We start from the raw sequence: 16,512 nt of genomic DNA, 5'->3' as shown, positions 1-16,512 counted from the left end.
CATCCTTCCAAAAGTGTGGTGACCAGAACTGGATGCAATACTCCAGTTGTGGTCCAACCAGCGCTTTATAAAGGTTCAGCATAACTTCTCTACTTTTGTACTCAAAACCTAAAGCCTCTATTTATGAAGCCCAAGATCCCATATGCTTTGTTAACCACTCTCTCAATATGTCCTGCCACCGAGGTATAGAGTAGAAAATCGTGGAAATTATGATGAACCTTTATAAAACACTGGTTCGACCTCAACTGGAGTATTGTGTCCAATTATGAGCACCGCACTTTAGGAAGGATGTGAAGGCCTTAGAGAGAGTACAGAAAAGATTTACGAGAATGATTCCAGGGATGAGGGACTTTAGTTACGTGGATACACTGGAGAAGCTGGGGTTGTTCTCCATAGAGCAGAGAGGATTGAGAGTAGATTTGATAGAGGTATTCAAAATCATGAGGGGTCTGGACAGAGTAGATAGAGAGAAACTGTTCATATTGGCGGAAGAATCGAGAACCAGAGGACACAGATTTAAGATGATTGGCAAAAGAACCAAAGGCGACGTGTGGTATAACTTGTTCACTCAGCGAGTGGTTAGGATCTGGAATGCACTGCCTGGAAGGCTGGTGGAGACAGATTCAATCACAGCTTTCAAAGGGGAATTGGATAAGTACCTGCAGGACAAACATTTGCAGGGCTACGGGGAAGGGGCAGGAACAGTGGGACTAGCTGAAGTGGTATTGCAGAGAGCCGGCACGGGCTCGACGGGCCGAATGGCCTCCTTCTGTGCTGTAACCATTCTATGATAAGCTTTTGGTCACCTGTCCTAGTATCTCCTTATGTGGCTCGGTGTCAAATTCTGTCTGATAATCGCTCCTGTGAGCCCCTTGGGATGTTTTACTACTTTACAGACGCTATATAAATGCAAGTTATTGCTGTAGATGGCTCTGGCACGGCACATGAGCAGCGGCGGATATGATGGGTGAAAATAGCTTCCCTCTATGCTTAACTTTCCAAGATTTGGGAAATGTGAGGAATTTCAGAGCGGTCAATTGTCCTCAGGTGGGGTGCTGTTTGTATTCAACCCCAGTGGCCTAATGGATAAGGCACTGGCCTCCTAAACCAGGGATTGTGTGTTTGAGTCTAATCTGGGGTGACGTGTTTTTAATGATTGACACTATGGCGGATTAGACGGGGCAAGTGATGGAAAGTACAGCCAGGCGGGGAGGCTGCATTAACCGTAACTTGTGAGCCAAATTTCCGTCAAGGCCATGATGTCAATGCAATCATCCGCAATAAGCTCAAGGGTGGTAAGGGCCTTGTGGACAAGTGTATTGACAATTCGAGGAAGTGGGAGCAGGGATTTGGGAGGGCCGAGTGACCAAGAGGTTTGATGGAGGTATTTCCGTGGAAGCTTCCAGGGCTCACTGATGTAAACAAAGAGGTGGATGGTCAGTGGGCCCAGGTAACTTTAAACTTGTGGCTTGGGCTAGAATGCAACCACACAGGATCTTACCTATCAGCCAAGGTCCCAGACTCCTCCATCACCATCCCTGGGTATGTCCCGTCCCACAAGCAGGACAGACCCACCAGAGGTGGCGGCCCAGTGGTCCACAGACAGGAGGAAGTGGCCCTGGGAGTCCTCAACGCTGACTCCGGACCCCATGAACTCTCATGCCATCAGGTGGACTTCAATGTCCATCACCATAAGAACATAAGAAGTAGGAGCAGGAGTCGACCATACAGCCCTTCGAGCCTGCTCCGCCATTCAATAAGATCATGACTGATCTTCGACCTCAACTCCACTTTCCCACCCGAGCCGATATCCCTTGTTCCCCCTAAAGTCCAAATATCTATCAATCTCAGCCTTGAATATAGTCCACGACTCAGCATCCACAGCCCTTCGGGGCAGAGAATTCCAAAGATTCACAACCCTCTGAGTGAAGAAATTCCTCCTCATCTCAGTCTTAAATGGCCGACCCCTTATCCTGAGACTATGCCCCCTAGTTCTAGACTCTCCAGCCAGGGGAAACAACCTCTCAGCATCTACCCTGTCAATCCCCCTCAGAATCTTATATGTTTCAATGAGACCACCTCTCATTCTTCTAAACTCCAGAGAGTATGGGCCCATTCTACTCAATCTCTCATCATAGGACAGCCCTCTCATCCCAGGAATCAACCTCGTGAACCTTCGTTGCACCGCCTCTAAGGCAAGTATATCCTTCCTTAGATAAGGAGACCAAAACTGTGCACAGTACTCCAGGTGTGGTCTCACCAAAGCCCTGTACAATTGTAGTAAGACTTCCTTACTCTTGTGCTCCAACACCCTTGCAATAAAGACCAACATGCCATTTCCCTTCCTAATTGCTTGCTGTACCTGCATGCTAACTGTCTGTGTTTCCTGTACGAGGACACCTAAATCTCTTCGAACAGCAACATATAATTGATGGGCCTTCAATAACCACAAAACTAGAAGTTATAGACTTAAACAAGTTGGCTTTTAATCACTAAGATCAGAGCTAACATCTCAACATGCCGACTGGTTCACAGGAATGAGTCATACAGATCCTGGGATCTTTATGTAAGAAAAGTCAGGGGCAGAGCCAAGAGCCAAGACCTGGAACCTCCCAGATTAGTCGGGAAAGAGGAAGTGAAACTATACACAGTGGGGGAGGGTAATATACATGAGTGCAAAATGAATACAGGATCAAGACAAACAGATTTAATTACATTCACCCCTTCTATAGATTTAGTCCATCGGGGTGATGTTTCTTAAAAGTTGGTATAAGTGAGTCTGTCAGGAGGTTTTGCAGTTCTCAGTGATCGGCGCAAAGCCGGTTGGGGTGCCTCTAGGGGAGTGGATTCTGGTTCCTCCGCTGTCCGGGCCTCTGCAGTGTCTTCCAGGTTATCTGCAGTGTCCTCCAGGTTAAAGTTGGGTATTGATACCTCTGGGTGTCCTGTCTCTTTGTAGTGTAGGTCTTCATCGGGTAGTCTCCCATCGTTCTCTCCGCTCCCCGAGGGAGCGAGGTCTTTTATGGAAACAGTGTCCTCTCGCCCGTCAGAGTATTCGATATAGGCGTACTGAGGGTTTGCATGGAGGAGCTGTACCTTTTCCACAAGGGGGTCCGTTTTATGGCCTCTCACGTGCTTCCGCAATAGTACTGTCCCCGGAGACGTCAGCCACGTGGGTAGAGATATGCCCGAGGTGGATTTCCGGGGGAAAACGAACATCTTTTCATGAGGGGTAGCGTTAGTGGCAGTACATAACAGAGACCTTATGGAGTGGAGCACGTCTGGGAGGACTTCCTGCCAGCGGGAGGTCGGAAGGCCTTTTGACTTTAAGGCTAACGTGACAGCCTTCCAAACAGTAGCATTCTCCCTTTCCACTTGCCCATTACCCCGGGGGTTGTTGCTCGTGGTTCTGCTAGTGGCTATCCCCTTCGAGAGCAAGAACTGGCGCAGCTCGTCTCTCATGAATGACGTCCCCCTATCGCTGTGTATGTAATTCGGCATGCCAAACATGCAGAATAGATTACAGAGACACTTGATGACCGTGGCACTGGTCATGTCTGGGCAGGGAATGGCGAAGGGGAAGCGGGAATATTCATCAATGATATTGAGGAAGTATACGTTACGGTCGGCAGAGGGAAGGGGTCCCTTGAAGTCCAGACTTAGGCGCTCGAATGGCCGTGTGGCTTTGATAAGGTGTGCACGGTCAGGCCTGTAGAAACGAGGCTTGCATTCCGCACAGATGCGGCAGGCTCTGGTCATTGCCCTGACCTCCTCGATGGAGTGGGGCAGATTGCGGGACTTTATAAAATGGTATAGTCGGGTGCCCCCTGGGTGACAGAGGTCGTTGTGGAGACCCTATAATTTGTCCGTATGAATGCTGGCACACATTCCCCGCGATAGGGCGTCTGGGGGTTCATTAAGGGCTCCCGGCCTATACATAATATCATAGTCGAACGTGGATAGTTCGATCCTCCACCTGAGTATTTTGTCATTCTTGATTTTCCCCCTTTGTTTGTTATTAAACATGAAAGCCACCGACCGCTGGTCGGTGAGCAGGGTGAAACGTTTGCCGGCTAGGTAGTGTCTCCAGTGCCGCACTGCCTCCACTATAGCCTGTGCCTCCTTCTCGACAGAAGAGTGCCTGATTTCAGGTCCCTGAAGGGTTCGGGAGAAGAAGGCCACAGGTCTCCCAGCCTGATTGAGGGTCGCAGCTAAGGCAAAGTCTGACGCATCGCTTTCGACTTGAAAGGGAATGCATTCGTCCACTGCACACACTGCAGCCCTTTCAATGTCCTGTTTAATACTGGTGAAAGCCTCCCGAGCTTCAGCTGATAGTGGGAAGGACGTCGATTTAATGAGGGGTCAGGCCTTATCAGAGTAATTGGGCACCCATTGGGCATAATACGAAAAAAATCCCAGGCACCTTTTTAAAGCTTTGGGATTGTGTGGCAGGGGCAGTTCCTTTAGGGGGCGTAATCGGTCAGGGTCCGGTCCAATTACCCCATCTTCCACCACACAGCCGAGGATACAGAGACGGGCTGTGTTGAAGACACATTTGTCTTCGTTGTAGGTTAGATTCAGCTTTAGGGTAGTTTCTAAAAATCTCGCAAGATTTAGATCGTGGTCTTGCTGGTTGTGCCCGCAGATAGTGACATTGTCCAGATAGGGGTAGGTAGCTTGTAGTTTATTCTCGTCAACCATGCGGTCCATCTCACGTTGGAAGACCGAGACCCCATTTGTTACCCCGAAGGGCACTCTGAGAAAATGGTAGAGGCGCCCGTTCGCCTTGAAGGCGGTGTATGGGCTGTCCTCCGTTCTAATGGGGAGCTGGTGATACGCGGATTTGAGGTCGATAGTCGAGAAGACTCGGTATTGCGCAATCTGGTTGACCACTTCTGATATGCGGGGTAAAGGGTAGGCGTCCAGCTGGGTATAAATATTAACAGTCTGGCTGTAGTCAATTACCATCCGTTTCTTTTCGCTATTTTTAACTATGACTACTTGGGCACGCCACGGGCTGGTACTGCATTCAATAATGCCTTCCCGCAGGAGTCTGTCCACTTCCGCCTTGATAAAGTGTCTGTCTTCCAGACTGTACCGTCTACTTTTGGTCGCTATGGGCCTACAGTTCGGAGCGAGATTAGCGAATAAAGAGGGCGGGCTGATTTTTAAGATTGATAGGCCACAGACTGTGAGTGGCGGCTGGGACCCGCCATATGCTAGCGTGACACTTTCATGGTGGCACTGGAAGTCCAGGCCCAAGATTACATTAACACAGAGTTCTGGCATCACGAGGAGTTTAAAACCCTTGTAGTCCGTGCCTTTTACAGTCAGTGTTACCACACAGTAGCCCAAAATGTCCGAAGTGTGGGGCTTAGCAGCCACAGCAATTCTGCTCCGTGTAGGGGTTACCGTTAATGAGTGCCACTGTACCAGGCTAGGGTGGATAAAACTCTCGGTACTCCCACAGTCAATTAAACATTTCCTTAAATTCCCGTTTACCTGTATGTCCATCATGGATTTTGTCAACGGGTGTGGCCTGGATTGATCCACCGTGATGGAAGCCACTGTTGGGCCCTGGGCGGCCGTTGAGTCGGGAAACGATGGCGGATCCCAAGATGGCGGCCCACATGGCACGCACGAGGCGGTGACGGAGTTGGAAATCGGATTCCCCCTGCAGGCTTTGCTAAAATGCCCCTTTTTCTTACATTTGAAGCATGTAGCGTCCTTCGCTGGGCATCGTTGTCTGGGGTGCTTGGCCTGGCCGCAGAAGTAGCATGGTGATTATCTTAGTGATTAAAATTGATGGGCCTTCAATAACCACAAAACAAGAAGTTATAGACTTAAACAAGTTGGCTTTTAATCACTAAGATCAGAGCTAACATCTCAACACGCCGACTGGTTCACAGGAATGAGTCATACAGATCCTGGGATGTTTATGTAAGAGAAGTCAGGGGCGGAGCCAAGAGCCAAGACCTGGAACCTCCCAGATTAGTCGGGAAAGAGGAAGTGAAACTATACACAGTGGGGGAGGGTAATATACATGAGTGCAAAACGAATACAGGATCAAGACAAACAGATTTCATTACAATGCTATTCCCATTTCTAATTCCTTGCTGTACCTGCATGCTAACTGTCTGTGTTTCCTGTACGAGGACACCTAAATCTCTCTGAACACCAACATTTAATAGTTTCTTACCATTTAAAAAATATTCTGCTTTTCTATACTTCCTAACAAAGTGAATAACCTCACCTTTCCTCACATTATTCTCTATCTCCCACCTTATTGCCCACTCACTTAATCTGTCTAGATCCCTTTGCAGGCTCTTTGTGTCCTCCTCACAGCTTACTTTTCCACCTAGCTTTGTATCGTCAGCAAATCTGGATAGATTGTCCTCGGCCCCTTCATCTAAGTCATTAATATAGATTGTAAATAGCTGAGGCCCAAGCACCCCACTAGTTACAGCCTGCCAACCAGAAAATGAACCGTTTATCCCTACCCGCAGTTTTCTGTCTGTTAGCCACTCCTCTATCCATGCAAATATATTACCCCAACCCCAGGATACCTTATCTTGCGTAGCGTTGTGGTTGTTGGAGGTCAATCACCTCAGCCCCAGGACATCGCTGCAGGAGTTCCTCAGGGCAGCGGCTCACCACCACCTTCTCAAGGGCAATTAGGGATGGGCAATAAATGCTGGCCTTGCCAGCGACGCCCACATCCCAGGAACAAATAAAAATGAAACCTTTTACGTGGCACCTTATTGAATGCCTTTTGGAAATCCAAATATACAACATCCACTGGTTCCCATTTATCTACCCTGCTAGTTACATCCTCAAAATACTCCAATAAATTTGTTAAACACAATTTCCCTTTCACAAAAACCGAATGATATGATTTTCTAAGTGCATTGTTACCACTTCCTCAATAATGGATTCCAACATTTTCCCGATGACTGATGTCAGGCTAACTGGCCTGTCTTCTCTCTCCCTCCTTATTGTGGATGATTGCATTGGCCTTACGGCCTTGATGGAATCTTGGCTACAGGTGATAATACAATCCTCCTTAATGCATCCTCCCCGCCTGGCAGCACCTTCCACCACTTGCCCCGCCTAAACCGTCATTGTGTCAATCATTAAAAACACATCACCCCAGATGGGACTCAAACCCACAATCCCTGGCTTAGGAGGCCAGTGCCTTATCCATTAGGCCACTGGGGCTGAATACGCAATGTAACCCGCCTGAGGACAATTGGCCGCTCCGAAATGTGACATCTGCCTCACATTTTCAGAGTCTTTGAAGGTTCAGCAGAGATGGGAGCTATTTTCACCCATCATATCTGTCACTGCTCGCGCCATACCAGAGCCCTCCACAACAACAACTTGCATTTATATAGCGCCGTTAACATAGTAAAATATCCCAAGGTGCTTCACAGGAGCGATTATCAAACAGAATTTGACACCGAGCCACATAAGGAGATATTAGGACAGGTGTCCTGAACCTTGGTCAAAGAGGTAGGTTTGGAGGAACATTTAAAGGAGGAGAGAGAGGCAGCGAGGTGGAGATGTTTAGGGAGATACCGTGCCCACTGTCCATTCCCCGACCCTGCCCGCTCTTTGTTTTCATCAGTGAGCCCTGGAACTTTGCTCAAATTTGATTCACAATTCCTGGCCTTCTCTGCCATCAATACTACACTGCTCCACTGGAATACACTGTAAGACTCAGCTGCTGTGACTCTGATCTTCTATTCAGTTGCTGCAGTTTGAAGGTAACTTTGTCCAGTTTACAGCCCATCCCCCATCACTGCTGTTACCTGCTGAGTCTGTGACTGTCCCACTGGTTTATTTTGCTGCTGTCTGGGTTCTGACCAGAAATTCCCTCTCCTGGGCCGACATCCATTTCTTGGCTGTTTCCAGATCTTATGGTGGCTGTAGTGTATGTAACGTTCCACCTTTAAGAGAACTATTTTAAGGGTTGCACTACTTTATCTTGGCTACTGTATACTGTAATACCGGTGGTGACCACACCGGTACATAAGTGCTGTGTAAGGATTTATTGGGCAGATTCGCCCTGACCTTCGAATAGTAAAGTCCTGTTAAAGTTACTCTTGTAGTCTGTGTATTAATTCGCCATATAACACACAGACTTTACAGTGGCGACAAGTTCGATCTTACCCTGCGGCAGCGATACATCCGAAGCAGTTAACGAGCGTCGAGAAGAGGCATCCGCCCTCGTCGTTCTGCTGAGAGAAGACTCGAGTCTGCAGAGCAAGGAAGAAGGAAGAATTCAGACATGAAGCCTTCCATCAGCAACAGGCAGTGATCGTCCCTTCTGTCACGGTGGTGAGTGAGCTGATCAGCCACGAGAAGCAAGTCGGCCACGTTGACTGTGAGTAGGGGGGAAATAAAAAGAAACGGAGGATAAGGGCGGTGAACTCGACCACGGTCGGGGGAAAGGAGCCGGACAGAAGTCGGGGCTAGTGACGCTGAGACTGGGGCAGCGTAGGGCACGGAAGCCGCGGTACAAGCGGGAACGCAGCCGGTGTGAGAGACCGGGCTACAAGCGGGCTGGGAGACGCAACAGCGTCGGGAGACAGATCGACCGCGACCGGCGAAAAAGGCCGGGCAGCTACCGAGGCCGCGAGGCGCTGCGACCGGGATCGTAAGGCGCGGGAAGAAATAAATAAATAAAACCGCGGAGAACTCAGCCGCAGCCGGGGGAGGAAAGGACCGGACTGCGAGAGGGCTGGGGAGGCGCGATTGAAAGCCGCTGAGGGAGAGACAGAGCCCGAGCGAGCGGGAGAGCTTCAGAATAAACTGAAGCCGGCGCGCAGGCTGCGAAACCCGAAAGCCAGCGGTCGTCGCCCGAGGGCAAAGCTTACCCCCCGCCAGAGGAAGACAAGCGTGGGAAACCGCCATCCTCGGAGGCGGGGAAGAAGATAAGCGCGGGAAACCGCCATTTTTGAAAAAAAAGTTAAAAAGTAAAGAAAAATTTCGTTGTTGTTCTCAGAAAGATTGTGAAGATGCCTAAGCGTGGTAACATCAACGATTTCGATTCCGATGTGGAAGATTGGGCCACGTATGTAGAACACATCAAGATATATTGTAAGGTCAATAAGATAGCAAATTATGATAAAGCTCTAACCTTACTAAACTCAATGGGTGCGAAGACATATGGGCTATTGAAGCATCTTCTATCACCAGTTAAACCGGCGGATCAGTCTTTCGCTAATATTGTTGCTGTCCTGAAGGATCATTTGAACCCCACACCGCTGATGTTAGCGGAACGATCTAAATTTTACGTGAGAACGCAACTAAAAGAGGGAAGCAACGCGGAGTACTTGGTTGAACTGCGTAGGCTAGCAAAATACTGTCAGTTTGGGGAAAATCTGACAGAGGCACTGAGAGACAAGTTCGTGTGTGGGATGTCGAAGGAAGAAACACAAAAGCGACTGCTCGAAGAGAACGATCTTACACTTGATCAGGCTGTCCTTATTGCAGCATCGCATGAAGCCGCAGCGAGAGGCACGGCGGAGATGCAGCTGAAGACAGCGGTACTCAGCGTGGATCAAATGACTTTCGGTACAACGAAATGTTATCGTTGTGGGAAGACAACACACGACCAGAACCAATGCTGGTTTAAAAACCAGGAATGTAGAAAATGTGGCAAGCTTGGTCACATAGCTAAAGTATGCCGGTCAGGAAAGAAGACCAGCAACAATAAGTCACTGCAGAAGAAGTACAGAAAGGTACATAAAGTGACTGTGAAGAGTTCAGATGAACAGAATTCGGATTCAGACTCCAACAGCAAGGAACTGGGTAGTCTGAGGATTCACAATGTGAGTAAGGAAACTGACCGACAAACTATCTGGGTCACACTACAGATTGCAAAAGTCCAAGTGAAGGTGGAAGTGGACACCGGATCGGCGTTGACGGTCATGAATAAGCAAGATTACAAAAAGTTATTCAAACATATTCCCCTACGGGATACGGAGATAGTATTGCAGACATACACGGGGCATAAAGTATACCCCATCGGAAAGATGAAAGTCAAGGTGAGACACAAGGGCAAAGAACACCAAGGAATGGACATATATGTACTACCCGAGGGAGGTCCACCACTTCTGGGGCGGGAGTGGATCAGGAAAATAAAGATAGACTGGCACTCCCTAAACACAATGATGGTAGATTCCAGAAAGAAAGATGTCAAACCTGAACGATTGTCCAGAATATTGGACGAGGCTAAAGAGGTATTCCAGCAGGGACTGGGATTACTGAGAGGAATTAAGGCAAAAATCAAGATTGCAGAACATGCAAGCCCAAAATTTTTCAAAGCCAGATCGGTACCTTACGCGATACGACCTGCTGTGGAGGCAGAACTGGAAGAGCTTGAACGTTCAGGGGTACTGTCTAAGGTGGACTGGAGTGAGTGGGCCACGCCCATTGTTCCCGTCATGAAGCCTTCGTCGAGTAACAAGCCAGGGGGACCGGGAAAGGTCCGCATCTGCGGAGACTTCAAGATCACAGTTAATCCGGTGCTTCACATGGTACAATACCCGCTTCCGCGGATTGAGGATATCTTTGCTTCATTGTCTGGTGGGAAACACTTCACCAAGATAGACCTGGCGCAAGCATACTTACAGATGGAAGTCGAGGAAGAGTCGCGCCAGTATCTCACAATCAACACGCACAGAGGCTTGTACCGATATAATAGACTGGTTTTTGGAGTGGCTTCGGCTCCAGCAATTTGGCAGAGGGCCATGGAGCAGGTCTTACAGGGTATTCCAAGCACTCAGTGTTACTTGGACGATATCCTGATTACGGGAGAGGACGAGGAGGAACACCTCACAAATTTGAAACTGGTGCTCACCAGGTTGAAGGAATATGGCCTTCGAGCTAACCGCCAGAAATGTGAGTTCTTCCAGAAACGGATCTCGTACTGTGGTCATGTCATTGACCAAGAGGGCCTGCACAAGTCATCTGAAAAGATCGAAGCTGTCGTGAAGGCCCCCGCTCCGGAAAATGTATCAAAGTTGAGGTCGTTTCTGGGGTTGATTAACTATTACCATAAGTTTCTGCCAAATCTATCCACGGTGCTGCACCCGCTGAATGCTCTGTTGCGGAAAGAAGTGCCATGGAAGTGGAGCGAGGACTGTAAGAAGGCCTTTCGCAAAAGCAAGGCATTGATCACCTCTGAGGAAGTGTTGGCTCACTTCAATCCAATGCTACCTCTTCGTCGAGCTTGTGATGCTTCCCCTTATGGTATTGGAGCAGTACTCTCACACAAGTTGCCAAATGGCTCGGAAAGGCCAGTCGCATTTGCATCCCGATCATTGACCTCCGCTGAGCGCAATTATGCTCAGATAGATAGGGAGGCTCTCAGCCTTGTGTGGGGAGTAAAGAAATTCAATCATTACCTGCAGGGCAAGAAGTTTACATTGCTGACAGACCACCAGCCGTTGGTATCCATATTCAACCCTAACAAGGCCGTTTCCACTATGACAGCGCAAAGGCTACAGAGGTGGTCCGTGTTACTAGGGGCACACCAATATGACATCGAATACAAAAGGTCCAAACAGCATGGAAATGCTGATGGGTTATCGCGCTTACCGTTGCCAGTGGTAGAAGAGGCGACTACAGTGGACCCAGTGGAGATGTTCCACTCAACCATAGTGGAATGTCTACCAGTAACAAATTCTATGATCGAAAAGGAAACAAGAAATGACCCGACTCTCTCACGAGTCTACGATTTAACGGTGGAGGGATGGCCAGCACATGGCGAACCAATGTTGCCAGCATTTTCGCAAAGAAGAGAACAGCTGTCAGTGTGCCGAGGAACCTTGATGTGTGGATCTAGAGTGGTGATTCCACCCAAACTCCAGCATAAAGTGCTAAAGGAGCTTCATGAGGGGCATCTGGGTGGAGTGAAAATGAAGAACCTAGCCAGAGCGTTTGTGTGGTGGCCAGGTATTGATGGAGACATCGAAGAAATAACCAAGAGCTGTCTAGGATGCCAGAAGGCCCAAAACGCCCCACCACAAGCTCCTCTGCATCCATGGGAGTGGCCCTCATCTCCATGGCAAAGGGTACATATCGACTTTGCTGGTCCATTTATGGACTCAATGTTTTTAATCGCGGTGGATGCACACTCCAAGTGGCCGGAGGTAATAAAGATGTCCTCCACCACCACGGAAAAAACCATCACAGTATTAAGGACCATATTTGCCAGGAATGGGCTGCCGGAACAGATCTGTTCTGATAATGGACCGCAATTTGTGTCCGAAGAATTCAGGAAGTTCTTAAAAAGCAATGGGGTTAAGCACTACACGTCCGCCCCATACCATCCCGCCACCAATGGATTAGCTGAAAGGTTTGTCCAGACCTTCAAGAAGGCCATAAAGGCCATGGGTAATGAAGACATAAATCTACAACATAAGGTAGATAACTTCTTGTTGGCGTACAGGAATGCAACACATGCGGTCACAAACCAAACTCCCGCCATGATGTTTTTCAATAGAAGACTAAGATGCCGGCTGGATTTGATTAAGCCAAACGTCAGAAGGGACGTAGAGAACCGGCAATTTCAAGGCATGAATGAAAGGCCAACTAGAACCTTCCAGATAGGTCAACAAGTTTTGGCCCGGGACTATCGTACCGAGAAATGGCAGCCTGGAACTATTGGAAAAAGGCTAGGACCGCTGATGTATACCGTGGACATTGGTGAAAGCATAATAAGGCGCCATGTTGACCAGATCATAGAGTCATCCACAAAGGGCCAACCTACTCCACAACTCTATATGCCTAATGTTGAAGCAGAGATACCCAGAGCATCTACCTCCGATCCGGTAATACTGGAATCAGATGAACCTGACACTGCCCTTCAAGCAGAATCGACCTTGCCAGAAGAACCTACTACACCACCGAAAACTACTACACCACCAAGGCGTTATGCGGACAGAGTCAGGAAGCCTCCAGAGAGACTGAATCTGTGAACTGTTTTGCATAAAGTTGTATATATGTTATGATGTTATATTAATGGGAATATATATATACTGTTAACCTAAAAAGGGAGGATTGTAGTGTATGTAACGTTCCACCTTTAAGAGAACTATTTTAAGGGTTGCACTACTTTATCTTGGCTACTGTATACTGTAATACCGGTGGTGACCACACCGGTATACAAGTGCTGTGTAAGGATTTATTGGGCAGATTCGCCCTGACCTTCGAATAGTAAAGTCCTGTTAAAGTTACTCTTGTAGTCTGTGTATTAATTCGCCATATAACACACAGACTTTACAGTGGCCTCCAACCTCACCAGTGCTTTCTGCCCCACGGCAATTCTGCAGCATTTCCACAGACATACCTCCAGCTCTCCCGAATCCACTCCCGTTAGAATGCCCAACAACTTCCGAACACTGCCCTGACCAACTGCGAATTTATTCTGGATGGTTGCATTGACATTCTGGGCCTTGACGGCTATACCGTAGTGCCAATCTTTAAAAACACATCACCCCAGATGGGATTCGAACCCACAATCCCTGGCTTAGGAGGCCAGTGCCTTATCCATTAGGCCACTGGGGCTGAATACACAATGTAACCCGCCTGAGGGCAATTGACCACTCCGAAATGTGACATCTGCCTCAGTTTCAGCGTCGTCGAAAGTTCAGCAGAGATGGGAGCTATTTTCACCCATCATATCTGTCACTGCTCGCGCCATACCAGAGCCACCTACAACAACAACTTGTATTTATATAGTGCCTTTAACATAGTAAAATATTCCAAGGTGCTTCACAGGTGCGATTATCAAACATAATTTGACACCGAGCCACATAAGGAGATATTAGGACAGGTGCCCTAAACCTTGGTCAAGGAGGTAGGTTTTGAGGAACATTTAAAGGAGGAGAGAGGCAGCGAGGCGGAGATGTTTAGGGAGATACCGTGCCCACTGTCCATTCCCCGACACTCCCCGCTCTTTGTTTTCATCAGTGAGCCCTGGAACTTTGCTCAAATTTGATTCCCAATTCCTGGCCTTCTCTGCCATCAATACTACACTACTCCACTGGGCTCCACTGGAATACACTGTAAGACTCAGCTGCTGTGACTCTGACCTTCTATTCAGTTGCTGCAGTTTGAAGGTAACTTTGTCCAGTTTACAGCCCATCCCCCATCGCTGCTGTTTCCTGCTGAGTCTGTGACTGTCCCACTGGTTTATTTTGCTGCTGTCTGGGTCCTGGCCAGAAATTCACTCTCCTGGGCCGACGTCCATTTCTCCACCGTTTCCGCATCTTATGGTGGCCTCCAACTTCACCATCGCTTTCTGCCCCACAACAATTCTCCAACATTTCCACGGAAATACATCCAGCGTACCTCTCAGTTACTCTGGATTGTGGTTGTTGGAGGTCAATCACCTCAGCCCCAGGACATTGCTGCAGGAGTTCCTCAGGGCAGTGTCCTAGGTCCAACCATCTGCAGCTGCTTCATCAATGACCTTCCCTCCATCATAAGGTCAGAAGTGTGGATGTTCGCTGATGATTGCACAGTGTTCAGTTCCATTCACAACTCCTCAGATAATGAGGCAGTCCATGTCCGCATACAGCAAGACCTGGATGACAGTCAGGCTTGGGCTGATAAGTGGCAAGTAACATTGGCACCACACAAGTACCAGGCAGTGACTATCATAGAATCATAGAATGCTTACAGCACAAAAGAAGGCCATTCGGCCCGTGCCGGCTCTCAGCTAGTCCCACTCCCCTGCCCTTTCCCTGTAGCCCTACAGTTTTCTTTCCTTGAGATACTTATCCAACTACCTGTTGAAAGTTAAGATTGAGTCTGCCTCCACCACCCTTTCAGGCAGCGCATTCCAGATCTTAACCATTCGCTGCGTAAAAAAGTTTTTTCCACTGATGGGTGAGACTAGAACTAGGGGGCATAATCTTAGAATAAGGGGCTGCCCTTTCAAAACTGAGATGAGGAGAAACTTCTTTACTCAGAGGGTAGTAAATCTATGGAATTTGCTACCCCAGAGAGCTGTGGAAGCTGCAACATTAAATACATTTAAAATGGAGATAGACATTTTCCTAGCAGATAAGGGAATTAGGGGTTACGGGGAGAGGGCAGGGAAGTGGATGTGAGTCTAGATTCAGATCAGCCATGATCCTATTGAATGGCCGAGCAGGCCCGAGGGGCCGTATGGCCTACTCCTGCTCCTATTTCTTATGTTCTTATGTCGCCTTTGGTTCTTTTGCCAATCCCCTTAAATCTGTGCCCTCTGATTCTCAAATATCTCCAACTTACCAGAGTCTAACCACCACCCCTTGATATTCAACAGCATCACCATCGCCGAATTCTGCGGTGAGTGTCTCACCTCCTGACTCCCCAAAGCCTTTCCACCATCTACAAGGCACAAGTGTGATGGAATACTCTGCACTGGCCTGGATGAGTACAGCTCCAACAACACTCAAGAAGATTGACACCACCCAGGACAAAGCAGCCCGCTTGATTGGCACCCCATCCACCATCTTGAACATTCACTCCCTCCACCACCGGCACACCATGTGCCATCTACAAGATGCATAGCAATAACTTGCCAAGGCTTCTTCGGCAGCATCTCCCAAAACCAGGACTGATGTCAGGCTAACTGGCCTGTCTTCTCTCTCCCTCCTTATTGTGGATGATTACATTGAGGATGATTAGATTGACCTTATGGCTGTAATGGATTCTTGGCTGACAGGTGATAATACAATCCTCCTTAATGCAGCCTCCCCACCTGGCGGCACCTTCTACCACTCGCCCCACCTAAACCACCGTTTTATCAATCAATAGAAAACACATCACCGCAGATAGGGATCGAACCCACAATCCCTGGCTTAAGAGGCCAGTGCCTTATCCATTAGCCCACTGGGGCTGAATACACAATGTAACCCGCCTGAGGACAATTGACCACTCCAAAATGTGACATCTCCCTCACAGTTTCAGAGTCTTTGAAAGTTAAGCACAGATAGGAGCTATTTTCACCCATCATATCTGTCACTGCTCGCGCCATACCAGAGCCCTCTACAATGAAAACTTGCATTTATATAGTGTAATGATCAGTAACCTGTCATTCTGGAATGGTACACTAGGTGGTGCTGTATGTAAATAAGAGTGGGCTACCCACGATGCACTAGGCTACCCACAAGTCAGCAGTCAAGATGGAGGCCTCTACAGATACTGTGCCTAGTCCACATGTGCTCAATAAAGCGTCTAGCAAAAGCTAGCTGTTCTTAATAAAAATGACTAGTTATTAATGAACATAACATGGTACCAGGATTGGTAAGATCTGCTGAATATTGTGCAACGCGACATGGAGAATTTGAAGCCACCAGAGCGTTTGAAACTCACAGGAAATATCGACTACAATTGGCAGACTTTTAAACAACAATTTGAACTCTACATTGCTGCCATCGGATTCGGTACGAAGCCAGACGCAAGGAAAATAGCGTTGCTGCTCATGGTTGCAGGTCCACAGACGATAGAGAT

At 48.2% G+C, this 16,512-nt stretch overlaps 2 non-coding genes across 2 annotated transcripts; both read right to left on the bottom strand.

Moving 5' to 3' along the window:
• Window positions 1–7,142: 7,142 nt before the first annotated feature.
• On the bottom strand, window positions 7,143–7,215 carry trnar-ccu (transfer RNA arginine (anticodon CCU)). The gene has a single exon. It is a non-coding gene; the product is annotated as a tRNA-Arg (tRNA).
• A 6,287-nt stretch (window positions 7,216–13,502) lies between these two features.
• Window positions 13,503–13,575, bottom strand: trnar-ccu (transfer RNA arginine (anticodon CCU)). The gene has a single exon. It is a non-coding gene; the product is annotated as a tRNA-Arg (tRNA).
• Between the last annotated feature and the right edge of the window lie 2,937 nt (window positions 13,576–16,512).

Source organism: Somniosus microcephalus, chromosome 28 (genome assembly GCF_052327205.1).
Source record: "Somniosus microcephalus isolate GS21.2 chromosome 28, FLI_Smic_1.0, whole genome shotgun sequence".
In the NCBI taxonomy this organism is placed as follows: Eukaryota; Metazoa; Chordata; class Chondrichthyes; order Squaliformes; family Somniosidae; genus Somniosus; species Somniosus microcephalus.
This window is presented reverse-complemented; position numbering and strand designations above follow the sequence as displayed.